The following is a 17507-nucleotide window of genomic DNA, read 5'->3' on the forward strand; positions in this document are numbered from 1 at the left end:
AAGATGACACAATATAATACAATTTAATTGAAATTGGGATTAATAAATCAGACAAGATGAGAGAGAGAGAATTCCCAGGACCGAGTCAAACCTGAAAAGCTTGGAACGGCTAGGAAAGCACCTCCAGCACCCACTGCAAGGCAGCAAGAGAGCGCCCCCCCCCACCCAGAAGGGCCAGATCCCATGACTGCTGTAATGTACAGGGATAGGAACCTGGGATTGGGGCATTAACACTTCAATGCCCCGTACACTACATGATGTTTTGATGTGGAATACTGAAACCCAAAAAAACAAAAAACATAGAACCACGACACACTATAAAACCTCAGTCTTTTCATTGTTCTGCTGCTTTTCAGATTTCAAAATTCATGTTTGTGTATTTTGAATATATTTGTTAACATCTTCTGTGATGTCAGAGCAACTGCTTCTGTTTGTTTTAGCCATGTATAAATATCATGAAGTAATTGTAATCTTGAGCTCCTGTCTGTCTTTGGTTGCAAGAAGTATTTTCCAGCAGAAGAGGGGCCAGCATAAATTCCATGAGCTTGTTATCACTTAAAGATTATATTCCATGTTTGCTCTTTATTCTTCATGCATATGTGGCTTTATATTGTCTTTCTTTTATCTGTTATTAGAACTGTATGTTGGAGTGTTGCTATGTTCTGGGCACCTTCAGCTTCATCTCATCAGTACAGGCACTTGCACTAGGATAACAAAGGCCACTCTACGGAAATTTCAGTCTCTCTCTTTGTCTTCCAGGCATCCTTAAAACAGAGAGAGAGAACAGAAACATGAAGTCTTTTCATTACTTTGATTTTGCCCTACTTATGAAGGTGTTATGTATGCTAAGCCATTAACCTGCTTACTGGCTGCTCTAAAATATTATCTTGCAAAACCCTGATTCTTAAATTAAGAAAAAAATGAAATAGCTAGAGATTCAGCTTTGATCAAATGAGACTACTGTTGGTGATGTTTGATTTAACCGGTAGATAAAGAAAAAAGTTTTGAGGTAAAAAAGTTAATGCTAAGAATCCCTTATAATATCAGAAATGCAACACATCTTACCACAGAGAGAGAGAAACATTACAAAAAGCATAAATTCTGTAGAACTGATTGTGGATTAGTGAATTATTTGTAGTTAGGAAACTTATCCATCATTAACTGGAAAATGGTTATTATGTCTTTTGAAAGACTTAAATCATCTTTTTAAAACTCACTGAAAATGATCCTGAATTACAACTGTTACTTATACTTTTTCCAGACAAGTGTTCCAGATTAAAAGTTCCAGATACTTGACCCATAAATTCATAAATACTGTTGTGTATGTTGTTGTCTAATTGCATTTCATCTGGAATTACTTTTTCCAATCATAAGTTAAAGAATAAAATTAAATCTCAGTCTTCCTTGGGTGATTATTAGAATATTACCTATATCTGTAGGTTTGTGTGAGTGTAAAATGTTCTTGTAGATTAAAATTCTTAGTAGGAAAAAAAAGATTAAAAAAGGGAGAACTGGCTGGAAGCCTATTTCATCAAATATGGTTTTGAAAATGCACACTGGATGTACATTATTTTAGCATTTTAATGGCTATATAAAGCAAAATAGAGTTGTGCTTTAAATTAACTAACTTTATGTGGTCTTGTTTCTTGGAAACATGAAAACATTGAGGAGTACAGATTTGATAGGGGAAGTTTGGAAAACTCACTCCTAGCACTATTTTTTTTAATAATAATGACGGAGTTCTGTGCTCAGTTAAATGATAGTCTCTTCCCAGACTTTTGCCAGCATAAAAAAAACAGCAGTGTAATTGACATCAGATGTGAATTTGTAGTTTAGTACCTGAAGTGAATTTGCATCTGATGCTGTTCTGTAAATCTTTCCCATATTGAATACTGGGAGCTGTCAGACTCCAGATAGCTTATATAAAACTTGCTTAAAAATGAAAACAGGAAAACAGATCTACAACAAAGAGTCAGCATACCCATCCAATTCAAGTTAATATTGTCACCTCTTTACTAGAACATAATTCATTATGCGTATTTGTTAAAGATTAATTAATTTGATATAAATGTAATCAGTGGCTAATATGATTAGGGAGAATTGGAGGATAGGTTTGTAAGGAGGCTAAGATGTATTAAATATGTCTTTGTTAATCTAAAATAGGTGTGAGCATATGATTAGGTCACAAATCAAATAGTTATTTAAACCCATGAGAAGATTTCTTGTTAGTTAAAATAATTCAAGTTAAAAATGTTGTTCTAGGTCAGTATTAAATCATTCTTCTATGCTGAGGAATTAACCATGAGTGGAAGGGGTGTAAAAAACAAGCAAAAAAACCCAACCGCGTATATTTAAAATAGAATCCTTAAGTCTAACGAAAACAGGTGATCAAAATGACACCTTGTGAATTCCATGTTTCTGTTAGATTGATTTTGGTAAGAGATCCTGAACTTTTGGGGGTAAAGAATGGATAAGAGAAAGTTAGTAATTTTGGACTCCAGCGTAGCATATTTCCTACATAACATATGTGCAATATTTTCTTATATACAAAAACAAAATATGACACAGTATCTGCAGGATATGCATGGAAGATGGTGTACAATCAGCTGTTAGCAGTAGGGGCTTTTTAGACATGACAGAAATGCTTCTCTTACTACCTTTATTTGCTGCATTCTTTGCTGCAAACCAGAGGAGTGTGCAGCTCGTCATGCATGTAGGATGCATGTTAGTAAGGAAATCACCCTACTTTCCTACATGAAAAATATAAGCTAGTGAAAAAAGTGTAGAAGGTTCAACAGAAACAGAGATAATGCATTCAACAAAAAATAAATCTCTGTTGTTTCGTTACTCTAAATGAGTCATTGTTACAGCTATGTTCCGTTAGTAAAGATGCAGCACATCAGGAGATTTGCAAAAATCAGTAGTCCAGACTGAAAGCTGTGTTGTGGAAGAGTTTTATTTAATGCTTTCTAGTTAGTCTCAATGACACCATGTATGCTGTGTCCAAGACAGGTCAAGATTCCTGAACTCTAATTCTTAGAAATGGACCCGTGTCTCTTATCTAAATAAGTAGAATTGCTTTCAGCAGCACGTGAAGAAAAACTGAAAAGTAGTTGTGCTTTGGAAAAAAAAAAAAAAAAACTAAACTGGAGACACCTGTGTGAGAAGAAGAAACTCAGTCCCAGAAAATAAGGAATTATAAATGCATACTGTCATGCTGTATAGTTGATAATGTGTATTGTTTCAGGCTATATTATTTTATGTAGTTGTAATTAATTGATCATATTTAATATTCACTGAGAAATCATGTAACTGCCAACTTTTAGAAGAATTAGATGTCTCAAAAATAGTTATCTGGCTTACAAATAAAATACAAACTTGTCATTTATTATATGAGAAAAGGGTATTATTATTTGTGTGCATTAGATTCTCTCTGAAGATTTACATTATAGAGATTACAGTCTATCTATGCAAAATAAATGGTCTTGGCTGGATCATATGAATGATAATTATAGGAAATGTGATATGTGCTACCTGGTAGAAATATTGTGTGTTAATTTGTATTCTACTTTTATTCTTTAGTTTGTGAGCACTAAATATAGTTAGTTTGCTAAGAAGAGAAATTCAAATAACTGGCTTCCTATTTTTTATTTTGTTTGTCCAACTAGAGCATTGCAACAGAAAGCAGAACCAGAGAGAGCATGTATCATGTTAATGCAGTGGCTCTCACCATGAAAAGGGAAAGCAGATTTTCTGAAAACTTTTATTCATCTCTGGGGTGCAGTCCTTTGATTACCTATAAATAATGCAGGAGGTGGAGCTCTTTTGCCCCCTTCTCCATTGAATGCTGGTGTCTGATGTTCAGTTAAGCAGTCATAGGCTTCCTTCTGAAATCTTTGATGCTTGTTTCTGTGACATAAGCAGCCATTCTGTTTCCCTGTAATTTCTGGTTCTGAAGGACCTCCTCTCCACAAGACTGCAAGTTTCTTATTTCTTGTATGTTCTCACTTAGGATCTGCAGTACAGTCTCAAATAACTTCTTTGGCTCACTGGTGTTAAATCTTCTTACTTTGGGCTGTTAATTCTTGATACAGTGGGCAACAAACTATGATGAAAGATGGGCGGCTTTCTCTGAGAAAGGCATGTTTCTGGAAGAATAACGTTTAATAATGGAGATGCAGTAGCATCTTCACCAGAAGTGACAGTGTCACCTACAGGCAAGCATCACATACTTAAATTTAATAACTGTATCCCTCATTGACTGCAATTACAATTTAGCAGTTGTGAATAATAGTAGAATTACTGTTCTGATGTGGTTATTGGAAGTGATTCCTGTATGGTAATCTAAACAGAGAGTTATAGAAGAGCTGCTCCAAAAGTAATGCCTCCAATCTTATTATGTTGACATCTTCAGAGGCAGATGTTAATGTTAGAGGCAGCAGAGGTTGAATGTTCCCTCCAGTATTCCATTACATTTTGTTGCTGTGTGGCAGATGGCAGCAGAGGGGCGGTCTGACATGGAAATGAGGATGAAGCAAAGGTGTTTCACTAAATCCCTTCATGCAGAAAAATGTCCACTGACGTACATCAATACTTACTGAGCGCTTATGGAGGCCAAACAGTAGATGTGAGCAAAGTAAAGTGGTGGCCAGATAATTTCATTGGTGTTGACAGCAGGTCACCTCCGCTGGTGCAGATTTTTATGAGTATGGCATGCAGACTCTTCTTCAACCCTGGTGAAAGCGTATTGCTAATGGTGGTGGCAATATTGAAAAATAGGGCTTGGCAGCTGAGATTTTGCTCTATCAAATAGTGTTATTGTGTGCTTCTTGGTCTTCTTTCATAGGTTAGTTGGAATTTGTTCATAGGCCACTCCTCCCCTAGAGTCTGCAAATCACTAACTAGAAAATAGTGGTGGAGCAAAGGTCTGGAAATCAGTCATATTGAATCATAGACCTATCCTACTGTCTGGGATATCATTCAACCTATTTTCCTTATACTTCTTGACTTTTTATATAAAATTATAATGCTGCTGCCTTTCCTCTATGCAGGGGACTTTATTAGTTCAGATTTATAAAGCATTTGTGTGTGTAAAATAAATAAATTTTAAAAAGAAATCAAACTTTTACAGCTTTACCACAGCTGTTATTTGCACTATTTCCTGTTCTCTGCCATGGGACAAGTGTAATCACACAAAAAGGACTACTCTTCTTTCTTGAGAAAGCTAAATTTACTGTTATCTTTTATATCAAGCAACTTAAATACATTAAATTATGGTAGGTCTTTGAAGGTATTAATCTGCTGAGAAGGTAAGTATTGACTTCATTGAAGTCTCTCTAAGGTTCATTGTGGAATTACATCTGAGAACATATTGCAGCTGTGGATAATGCAGTTTTGATGGCATGGTGAGGAAGAAATCATTTGAAGGGAATGTTTTTCTCCAATGTTAGCTATAGCTGGATATATGTACTTGGTGAGCTTTGCTGTGGACTTGAAGTACAGAGAGAAATGAGTCTGTTTGATTAAAATTAGGCTATTACATTTCTGTACAAGTCAGGTTACAGTATTTTTGCTCTGAATACAGCTAATTTTCGTGGTTTACGTTAAAATAAAGCACTGGTATTAAAAAATATCAGGTAACCTTAATAATATGCTTTAAGCCATGTAAATATGAATGGATACCTTAGGATAAGAGTGCTAAATCAGAGATTTCTAGTAATTAAGCAATTAATATGAGATGGTAAAATATAACAGTTGCCTTCTGGAGCTTACAAGTTGAATTTTAGTTCACTCCCCATCAAATTTTCCTTCCCATCTCTTGGCAAAACTCAATTTTACTCACAGCACTGTGTGAAAAACTTACCATCTGCCAGAGTCATAGTGCTACCAGAATAGACATTACACAAATGCACATATCTGAGCAGTTAAAACAGAACAGGTTGTGATCTGTACTTCTATAACTGTAACCAAGCTTGTTTGCATTTTATGTTGTGCTTTCCCAAAGTAACAGTGACTTTGAGAAAGGGGGAAAAAAAAAACAAAAAAAAAAACAAAAAAAAAAAACAAACCCAGCCCATTGTAAATTGTTTAGTTACAACATACTTCACAATTCTCAGTAAAAGCAACTAACATACAGAGAAGAATTTGATGTTACAATTTAAGTGGTAATGAAATCCTTGTTATTTGAAAGCTTACAGCATGATAACATATAAATCCGGAGACTAAATCCTACAAATAAGATGTGATAATAGAGTGTAAAATGAAGATGTGAAGAATTAACACTAATCTTCTGGGCAAATACAGCTACCACGGAGCTCTACGTTATGTAGTTGTTGTAACTATGCTGAAACAACTTGGCATATTTGTGGTGTAATAATGAGTTCAAGTACTCCCCAGCTGGGCTGGAAGAAGGCATTCACATGACCTTTGCCAACCTTTTCTACACCAGAACTAAGAATGGCTTTGGCAGGTGGGCTGATTATAATTGACTGCCTTCAGCACCTTAACAGATGTGCTCAGCACACATCAGGATCAGACTGTTCTGCCTTATGCAAATTAAGCACTGCTGAAAAGTGCTGGAATTTTGCTTTGCTAAGTTTTTCAAATAGGCTACCCAGTCTATTATCACTTGCAAGAAATATATCTTTCTCCTAGTTATCTTTTCAGTATTTAAAGGGAACTTATAAGCAAGATGGAGGCAATTTTTTTTATTTATTTATTTTTTTTTTTTACATAGTCTAAAAGTGATAGGGCCAGGGGGAACGTTTTTGACCCAAAAGAAGAGAGATTTAAGTTAGATGTTAGGAGGAACAACTGCCTCACCACTAAGAGTGCAGTAAGATGCTGGAACAGGTTGCCTGCAGAAGCTGTAGGTGCCCAATGCTTGCGAGGCATTCAAGGCAAGGTTGGATGAAGCCCTGGGCAGCTTGATCTGGTAGGTGGCAGTCCTGCCCATGGCAGAGGGATTGGAGCTGGATGATTGTTAATGTGTCTTCCAAAGCAAGTATTTCATGTGCTGAATTGGAATTATCCTAAGAGTGAAATGTGATGTATGTAGGATGAGGTATGTATGCAGATCTCACCTCTGCATTTTTACTCATTTAACAAAAACGTAGAATGATTATGAAGATGCTAACTGATGTGACAGGAAGCTTTAATTTTTTACATGAAGGGCTGATATTAGTGTATATCCAAGGGATGTTCTCCTCTTGCGAAGCAAGTTTTAATTCATTATCTCACAAACCTGGTTCAGCTTTTATATGGAAAGCTAGAGGTTGTAGTTAAGTAATGTTTGGTGATTTTATTTCATGTAATCATAGCATGTAGACTTAAATGTGCAGTAGCAGAACGTAGCAGTTATTTGCAGGATTATTATTTATCTCAAAACATATTGGCACGAAGAGATATCTTCAAATAGTACATTCCAAGAACCAATATATTTCAAAATGAGCGAAGTGCAGACCATTAGGATTTGAAATGAGTAAATCTATATTTTCATTTGTGAATCCATTATTACTTCTCCACCAAACACTATAGTGGAGAGTTTTTATTTTTGTCTACCTGAACTAAAGCTTTGAACAAAATGCGATTGAAATTTAATTGCCAGATAGCTTTTGAATGTTCCCAGATCAACACAGATAGACTATCTCTGGGTGTAAGTGGAATTAAAATTAACATTTTCAGTGATGTTTGGTAAAACTAGGAAGACAATATATTTACTTAATTAATAGTAACGGTGATGCTAATATGTGACAGTAAGAATCAGACTGTAATTTCTGCTTATACCAATCAGGAAGATGAGAGTGTTATGTATTTCCTGTATAGCTTGAATAAGTATCAGTGCAAATAACTTTAAAACTCGAACTGTCTCTCTGTTGTTTTTCATTGGTTTATCTGCTTTTGGAAATGTTTTGCTTTATATTTTCTTGTAGCTTAACTATAGGTCCAGGTATAAATCTGGGTTCTTCCCACCTGTTTCTTCACTGCACGTAGCTTGTCAGTTAATCTCTTATGTGGAGTTAACACTTCGCTATTAGCCTTAGAGGTTTTAAAAGTGAGATGCATTAGTGCATTAGGGTCATGCTGCTCTCTAGGTAAGTGTTAGATGAATCATAGTATGTCTTCATAAAGACTTCCTACGGCTTATTTGAATCTTAGAAGTGCCTTCATGGGAGAAATAGAAGACAGCTGTCAAGAGGTAAAACTTTTCTGACAAGATCTGTCTAAGAGACTAAAGTAAAATTAATAAAGCAGAAGAATGTCAGTGGATCAAAAAGATCTCAACATGGCATTTTTCAGAACTAAAACATGACAAGGTATTCAGATTGGTGAAGAAACCTATTTCTTTAGAGATATTGTATCTGCTCATTTTTATTTTCAGAAATATCTTCCTGATATTATAAGATACCAGTACAATTTTTCTTTAATATTTTGACCTTCAGTAGAGAAACAGGGCTATGGGCACAACTCTCTTTGATAGGAAGAGAATAAACAGGTCTTAAAATCTCACAGTTCTCTAAGAACTCTTCAGGACTTTCACGTTTATAAAGATCTAATCATAGCAGATTGTGGACATTTTTTATAATATGCCTATTTCCAGCCTGAGATGTACTGGAGAGAATTCTCATTATCTCAGTGTCTTGAATTTTATCAAATTGGAAGCCAAATACATTTTTAAAATATTTTCTTTTTTGGGGGGGGGACAGTGGGAGGGGAACAAAATGAGCACTTAGACACATAACATGGCTGGGCACATTCCATAGCCATATACACACAGCTTTTCATTGATGAGAGAACTTCATTCTATGCAAAAAAAACCTTAATTCTGCACAGAACAAAATTCTCCCAGACATCCAAGATAAAATTTTAGACCTACAGGTTACACAGCACTCCACATCCTTTTAGTCCCTGCCTGACCTTGGGAAATGGTTGAAGAGTGGCTTAGCAGTCGGTGTTAGTGATAGTGCTATGTGAATGGCTAAAAAAGGCCCTAAACTGAGAATGCTATTTACATCTCTCACCAAAATGGAAACAAACAAAACAAAACAATTTTTGATGTGGGTTCCTTTGAAATGAGTGTGAGAACAGATGATCAATAATTAATGATCTGGGAAGTAAATCAGGTAATAAAGGTGGCAACATTTCTTGACAACATAGAATATTTTCTGGGATGTTGAAAAAATGGTCATTTTAGAAGTATTAACTGAATCCATGTGTGAAGTGCAAATACATTTCATGTAATTTCCTTATACCTACTGTATTTGTCCTTTTGTCTATTGCGAAATGCTCATCCTAAACAACTTTCTGGTTGAGTGTCCTAATGAAGTCAATACATTTTGTCATAGAAGGACAGAAAGGAAAAAAAAAAAGGTTTGAAAAAGCTGGCAGAGGTTGAAGTTTTACCTCAATGTAGAAGGTTAACACTTTTCTGTGAATTGTGGCAGATTCAACCTGAAGCTGGAGGAAATCGTAAGCTGGGAAGCTGAGAAGTAAAAACTGTGTTAGTAATTAAAAATAGGGTGGTATAACAGCCTTTACTGATGGCAGAAAAAATATTCTGGTATCCAGAAAGTCTCTGGGAACTGAAAGGATCTGTCTGGTCAGGTGTAACATAATTCCATTTTCTTAATTGTGGTGTCTCTTAGTGTTTTGAGAAATTCCAGCTGGGGAAATTGGAGAATCTATGTAGCAGAGGCCAATGGAGACATAAAGGTCGAAAAGAGGCTAAAAATATTTATTTACTCTTTGTATAGAAAGCATGGAGAAGATCAGATAATTCAGGTAAGTCTCATAACATACCAACCACGTTGATTCTTAAACTTACACATAGTTTGTAGGTAACTTTTACAGCCTCTTGCTTGTTGTGGATACTTAGGGTTTATGAAAAACAAATAAGCATTTTTCTAGAAGCATGAATCTAAAAAAATTCCTCTTGTGTTTACTAATACAGTTTTTCTGGCTCAAGATTTTACTGAGCTACAAATTGGAAATTTTTCATAGGAAATAGCAATACCTAGTCTATTTCTTTGGGTCTGAACTCTGATCATTGCTGAAGACTGAAAGTAAGGCTAGGCTGGGTTTTGTATGATTTTTTTATTATTTATTTATTTATTTATTTATTTATTTATTTATTTATTTTGGACAGCCATACATTGCTCATCTTGGAATCATCCAAATGCTGGCCAGAAAGTGAGGAGGCTTTAAACTTGGCTACATCAGCATGTAATTCTTCACAGTGGGAAAATGTCAGCAGAATGAAGCTGAAGAACTTTCATCTATGGTATGTACCATTCAGGGCTTTTTCTTTAGACTAGATTTTAGTCTTAGTTTTGTCTTCTGGTCTGACTGTTGCTATCATTTATGCAATATATTTATAGTGGTATTAGGGGATTCGAATTGGCTTGTGCTTTTTTGTTTGTTTGTTTTACACCTGGAACAGAGCTTTCAGTTTGATTTTCTATTGATGGAATCTAATTTGTGCCCACTCAGTCCATCCAGTGTGAAAAACCAATGCACAATAAATGGAGACAATAGGAGTTTTGTTTCAATTTACACTGTTATTCTGTCTGAACCAAAATGTTAATGTATCTTGGTTCAACTTTATCTTGATGTTTCTTGAAGACAGAATTTCCATTTTTATAGCAACAATGTTGATTGTGGTCCAATTGAAGAGCATTATTAATGTCTGTGTTTAATAGGCATGTGTATAGAAATAAGGGAAAAGGTTATGCTGGATATTGTTATGGAACATATTTGTAATAAATGTGAGGAAGTCCAACATTTTGCTTGGCTACGCGGAAGAAAAATAGTGTGATGAAATCTCTGACTAAATAGTCGAGAGCAAATTCAATGACACTTTCTGCTTGTATTTGTGAATTGCATCTCTTTCACATAACAGAAATAAAAGTCTGATAACAGCAATGCAGACACTTGAATAAATCTACTCATGCTTGTTTACACTTAGATTGAATATTACTGCTTTTCTGAAGTGAGTGGTGTAAGTCAGTGACAAACAGAGGCAGTGCCTCCACAAAGACACTGGGTCACTGAATAAAGTTACATGACTGAAGTAGACAGCTGAAAATTTTCATCTCCGTTAGGAGAAGAAAAAAAATTTGTTGATATTCCATGAGTGAGGAAATAGACATGGTGGGAATTAAGCCAGAATTAAGTATTTTCAACTTTGAAAAACCACCATTTCATGACAAGGTCATTAATGTAAGGTCAACTGTATAGATAGGGATTCCATATTCAGAAGATTTCCCTCTTTTTTTTTTTCCCCTCCACATTAAAGCTGTGTTTCATGCTGAATTTTGAGAGATTCAGAGCTCATTTGAGACATAAATTTAAAAGACTTCTGTATGACTTCTTGAAAACTTTGGCAGTATATTATCATCTATTATATGTCATCTGAGATTGTTTGGGTAGAAAAATGTGAATTCTAACTTTCAGTGCTTGCTTCAGACTTTTTTTTTTTTTTTTAAATAATGTTCAGACTATATTTGTCAGAGGACTAAATATGTCAGATAACAAATCACATGAAACACTTCAAAACTCTCCACAAAAACCACTTCACTGCCAAAATGAATGAAAACTTTCAACACCCAATGAAGTCAGTGAGAACTGAGAGATTCCTCTGGAGATATGAGTGGTAAATTTTACTTTCAAGCTTTCTCTGTATAACACATCCTGCTCTTGCATCTGTTTGTGCTATACCCTTTTTTTCTTGGTTAGAAACTAACATCTAGGTTTGTCTACAGGTTTATTTAAGCCAGGCAATAGATTTTAATCCATGATTAACATTGGTTTTGTGTTTATTTTAGGAGGAACAAAATGTAGATTCTTCACTTGGATAATGGGAGTAGGAGTCTTCTGGTACAAGGCAGGTACAAATCATATTTTTCTTAATGAAGTCCTAAAATTTATTCAGTTGCACAGAAAGAACATGCAGCATCACATAAGATAGTCCTGAAATAAGCTTGTGCTTTTGTGTTTTGTTTTTGAACATAAAAATGACACGTATTGCTGGCTCAGTCTAAATAATACCTTGTTTCTAAAAGCTTTTCCACATTAGACTATTACAGTCTAATGATTATAGTTGTACTTTACATACAAATGGTGTCATAATTTAGTGGTAAAATAATAAGTCATGCATACACAAGTTGCAACTAATTATAGCTGTTGAAAAATAGTCACTTCCATGCTTGTTACTACCTCATTTAATGCAAGAATGACTCATCTTCTACGCTAATGCTCCTTTGAATGAGGTAAGAGAAAAACTCATAGGTTGTATTGGACAAACCCATATGTATATACACTGGGGCTTTGTCTTGTGCTTTTGTATGGACTGTGACCATATGGTAGTCTATTCCTATTTGCAGTATATGATAATCAGCTGAACATTTAATGTATAATAACATGATGTGTCTGTGTAATGGGGCAGAATAAAATGCTTTTTTTTGAAATGGGTACTTTTATGTTGTTATTGAAATTTACTTTGTTGTTAGTACAGCCATACATTTTAGAGTAGTAGTTGTGGATGTTTGGGCATGAAAGAAGCTTTGCGGCCTCTAGGGTCAATTATGAGGTAGGTAGTATTCTGTGGAGAATTTAGCCTTTAAGTTATAATGGAAAGGCATAATGAAAAGAGAATAGCACTTGCTAAGACTGCAACCATTCTTCGATGAAAGAATGGATTTTAAATATTTTATGCTGATAAATGTGGGTTTTCTTTGTTATCTTTGCAATCTTTAATCTGAGCATGAGGAAAACTTGAGAAATTATTTCTAAAGCAAGACTTTTTTAGGAAATAGAGAGACAAATCTTCTAAAGCTTTCACACATTCACATTTCCCAAAAAATAGTAGTGATCACTCATCCCATCCCAATATTGACTGTCAGCTTAAAATTCAATTCTCTTTAAATAAGTAGCAAAACAAACAAAAAACTTATGCTCTTGCTCCCCTTACCTGTAGAACACTGGGACACAGTGGGCTCTGTGGAGTAGCAGAAGGGGCTTCATGCGAGAAGAGAATTAATAGTGGATCAGAAATTAAACTGATGTGGATATTTTGTGCTTGGTGATCTAGGAGATAAGATGATAATGGTGGGAGAAAGGAAGGAAAGAATGTAACAAGGAGAAAGTAATGGAGTATGAAAAATAATGAAAAGGAGAGCAGTAAAGATAAACAAATACAAAAAGAAACCTTTATCCACAAGATGTCATCCCTGGCTTCAGGGAATTATGTTGCCAGAATCCAAGATAACATTTGCAGAAATAGATATCAATATGTGCTATGTACTTGTCTCTCAGTTATAGTCTTGCAACTTTTGGTCCTAGTTATTGCTGTAATAAGGCCTGATACTGGCTAGTTCTGTGTGATGAGCAGAGAATTGCATTCTTGTGTTCTTGTTACATTTTGCAAGAGTGGTGATGAGATTGAAATCCAAATGCATAAAAATCAGACAGCCTTATGAGTAGAATGAATCATTATAGTTTGTTTTCACTTTTGCTGCTTGAGGAAGTGATTAGGAGGCTGGCCAAGGAAAGACGAATGTCAGAGTCTAACTGCCCTCAGGTAAATTATTATATCTGGCTCCAGGAATGATAAACACAGAAAGAAAAATACAGAACAATCTCACCCAAGGCATTTACAGCATGCTTATGTCACTGGTGTGGTAAAAGTTTTTGTTGCATACTGTGTGGAAAGAAAAGAAAAAAAAAAAAAAAAAGAATATGATTCCTTGTTTCTCAGCTGAACTCCTGATGAAACTGTGATATTCTAGTGGGAAGGCTACTAAGAGTCCACTGTTAAGGACTGCTAGTCACCAAGGGGAAAGCAAGGTACCTTTGTGTCTAGTAGAGTTCAGCTGCCTCTATTATTACTTGCAATCATAGCTTTGTAAAATTTGGTTTTTCCTGACTTTAGTTAACAATGTTTTTGGATTTCAGTCCTGTTTTCTGTCAGAGTGAATCAACTATTACTGAAGGGAACAAATTTTTTAAGGGTTTATGCGTCTGTTCATCCCTAGATTTTTACATGTCTCTTCATTATTCTTGTGTCTGTTTTCTCTGCCCATAGTAGTTTAGCATAGTTTTGAATTATGCAATAAATATGTAAATAGGTACACATAATACATGTGTATTTTTAAATTAATATCACTTATATAACATATCTGTTTTGTATACATGTCTATTTTATATACATACATATATACATAAATATGTGTTAAATATATTTTTAAATAATCATTATGTACCTATATGCAAACACATACAAAATACTGGTATGTAGACAAACATGTATATTTGTAGAAAACTGTAATTGTTTAAAAACTGTATCACTATGTAACGTCCTCTGAGATTACTGCTCTGTGTAAGTCTACCTGGGGAGGAGCAAGCAACCCAAAACCAATATTTGCTGGGACTGACTGATTGGAAAGCAGTTTTGTGGGAAAGGATCTGGGTGTTCTGGTGGACACCGAGCTAAACAGGAGCCGTCGGTGTGCCCTTGCCACATAAGAGAAGAATTATATCCTGGGCTGCATTAGGCAAAGAATTGACAATAAGTCGAGTATAGTGATTCTTCCTTTTTACTCAGCACTGGTGAGGTCACATCTGGAGTGCTCACAGTCTTCATATGTCCTTTGATTCATAGGAAGATTCATGAGTGCTTATGCTTTCCCTCGTTACTGTGATACATCAGGATGTAAAAGAAATATGTTACAGTAGTTTACTTCAATAAAGATAGAAAAACTGATTTTTATAAGACTAAACTGGCAATTTACTACAGTCAAAAAAGAAGAAATGAAATTATTTGTAAGCTTAATACAAGGAGCTAAAAAGAATGCCAGTCATAAAATCAAATTTTTTTGTAATAGGTATAAAAATTCTATAGATTATTCTGTTTTTAAGAGGAATGAACCAGCCTGAAGATTCCTCATTAACTTTCAAGGGCCATTTGGCAGATAATGGAATTCATCCACTAAAGCATTTATTTATCCTGTCTTACAGATACACATGCTTATCTCTGAACAACAAGATCCCCTGTAGGAGGAAAAATCTTGTCTGCATTGAGGCCAGAAGAAAAGTGGTAGACAAATAAAATGGAGAGGGATGAGGTTGGGGGTAGATCAAGCAAACTGAAAAAATAAATAAATAAATAAAATTCCACATTATAATGAACTGGAAAAATTGGATAACTACTAGAGGCCTGCATTTTTATTTTTTATTTTCCAAAGAAAAGGAAACAGCAACAGTAAACCCACCAAGATACAATTCAAAATTGATAGACCAACTTTAAAAACATAATGGGGGTATATTTATGTAGGTTTTTTTGTGCAAAACCATAGAAAAGTTGGGGCTGAATTTTATCCCCGTCTGCACTCTTCCCATTTGCCCAAGATTTTGATATCCTTTTGCAGTGGAAGAGGTCAAGCCTGTGAATCTGTGGTTTACTAAAGATGACATTTTAAAGATTGGGAAACTTGTCAGTGGAAATCAATGAGTGCAGTCCTTTTGGGTTTTGAAAATATAAATGAAAGAAAATTGAGTATCTGACCTAAAGGGTGAAACCTATGCAGGAACAAGAGAAAATTGTACTTCAGAAGTCAATATCAACCGAAGTTTCTTTCTGTTAAGAAACTCAGCAGTACAAAATATTGAGGGCACAAGGTTGCAGTGAAGTTTGTGAATTTGTTTTTAATTATTATTTTTGTTGTTATTTGTTGTTGTGTTGTTTTTTATATTATGTGGAATGCCAATCACTACTTACAAACAAATGTCATGATTTTCACTGAATGAAAAACTTTGTAGTCACTGCTGCATTATTTTTGATATCCCTATTCCTGATTTTTCCAACTCCTTGTGCTGGAGATTGCGCTTCAATTTAATTTTTACATGGAGAAAGTGAAAGAAAATGTAAAACAAGTTAGGACTCACTCTCTAAGATGTTAGTTGCAGGGGATGATAGGTACGTACAGTGTATTGCATGGGATTTTATGTTAGGACCTCTTACAGAAGATTTTCTATTTAGTTTCCTTATTTTTCATCACCAAATAAAGCCTCTTGATGTTATTAATAATGAATTGTTATCTTAGCTTGCTTGTATCTGACAAGACTGCATGTAAGATGACGTGTATTTAGCACTGCAGAACACTAGGAGAGCAAGACTTCAAAATGAGCAGTTAAATTAAAACCATGCATTCTTTATGACTGTGAATAAAAAAAAAAATAATCAGTTTTGTACATTTTCTGAAAAGCAAGAGAGTCTAATGTATTTGTGGACATTTTTTATATGTGTGCTATAAAAAATTGCTCTGTGTGACAATATGTAAATATATGCATAGCTTGAATATTTTTCAGACTTCTTAGATACTATACCCCTTTCTCCTTCCAGCCCTTCCCTTGGGACATCCAATTGAAGTATGATAAAATGAGTGCATATATGAGCTCATTAATACTTATCAAATGTTTCAAAAATTACAGGATTATAAAAATACCGAGTTTTCCAAAACTGTGTTAGTATCTTTCATTTCAGAAAGCACTGATCTGAGGAAAAATTGATATTCCCCTCCCTAACCTATCCTACAGTTTTCAGAAATTGATATCCTGAAGCTGATGTATGAATTACCAGCTTTCTTGGATAGAGCATCTTCTGTTCTGCCCTCTGCTTCAAGCTCTGATGAGATTGCTTTTTAATGCTGGCTCCACTTATAACTTTATTTATATGGGCACATGCACTCTTTTGCATTCTCAAATGAGTTGAGAGAGCCAACTGAATTTGTAAGTGCCAATAGCCAGCCATTGTATTCAGATGTGCCTGGGATAGATTCATATGCATACATAAGGCTTGTGAGCAACACTGCTGATTATCAACAGGGAGTTTAGAGATGTCAGTTACACTGCTCAGTGTCATTGGAAATACTGATCTCTTGTATCTTAGTTGAATAAGTGTTCTAGTTTTACAGTGGGTGGAATTGTGTTTGCTTTTCAGTGTTTGCTTTTCAGTGCCTGCATTATTGTACTTCTCATAAATAAATCCTTCTGAGAACTGTGTTTGAAGTTTATTTCTTTACATGTTTCGCCTAGCTATTTCTTTTTTTTCATCTCTCCATTTAGCTTTTGTTGTCTTCTTAGGAACATTTTAGAGAAAGTCCAGATTATGTTTCCTATTATGGTGAGTTTACAATTCATTTTTGAGTGTAGGAGTGCATTTGCAAAGCTAATAGGATTACTGTATTTTTTAAGATGAGGGTCCCTAAATTCTTTTTAAATCACATCCTTTTTCTCATAGACCGAAACTTGCAATCCTTAGATACCTGCAAAAGTATCTAAGGATTTTGAGCATCCAGTCTGGTGTAAGTAGTAGAGAGAACAGATCCTGCAGTCTTTAGTTATCATTTCTTCATGCTGTGGATGCTTGGAAGTTGATCAGAGTAACTTTGCTTTAGAGCACTATGCAGTAATCTTCTGCAAGGAAAAGAATTCTTTTAATGTCTAATATTTAG

At 34.9% G+C, this 17507-nt stretch overlaps 1 long non-coding RNA gene across 1 annotated transcript in view; it reads left to right on the forward strand.

The window, feature by feature from the left end:
* Positions 1-17033, forward strand: part of LOC125690962 (uncharacterized) — a 127220-nt gene extending 110187 nt beyond the window's left edge. The window contains exons 5-7 of the long non-coding RNA XR_007375854.1: positions 10145-10279; positions 11823-11885; positions 15013-17033. This is a non-coding gene — a long non-coding RNA (uncharacterized LOC125690962). The remainder of the gene's footprint in view (positions 1-10144; positions 10280-11822; positions 11886-15012) is intronic.
* The last annotated feature ends 474 nt before the right edge of the window (positions 17034-17507 follow it).

Source organism: Lagopus muta, chromosome 3, assembly GCF_023343835.1.
Source record: "Lagopus muta isolate bLagMut1 chromosome 3, bLagMut1 primary, whole genome shotgun sequence".
Lineage (NCBI taxonomy): Eukaryota > Metazoa > Chordata > Aves > Galliformes > Phasianidae > Lagopus > Lagopus muta.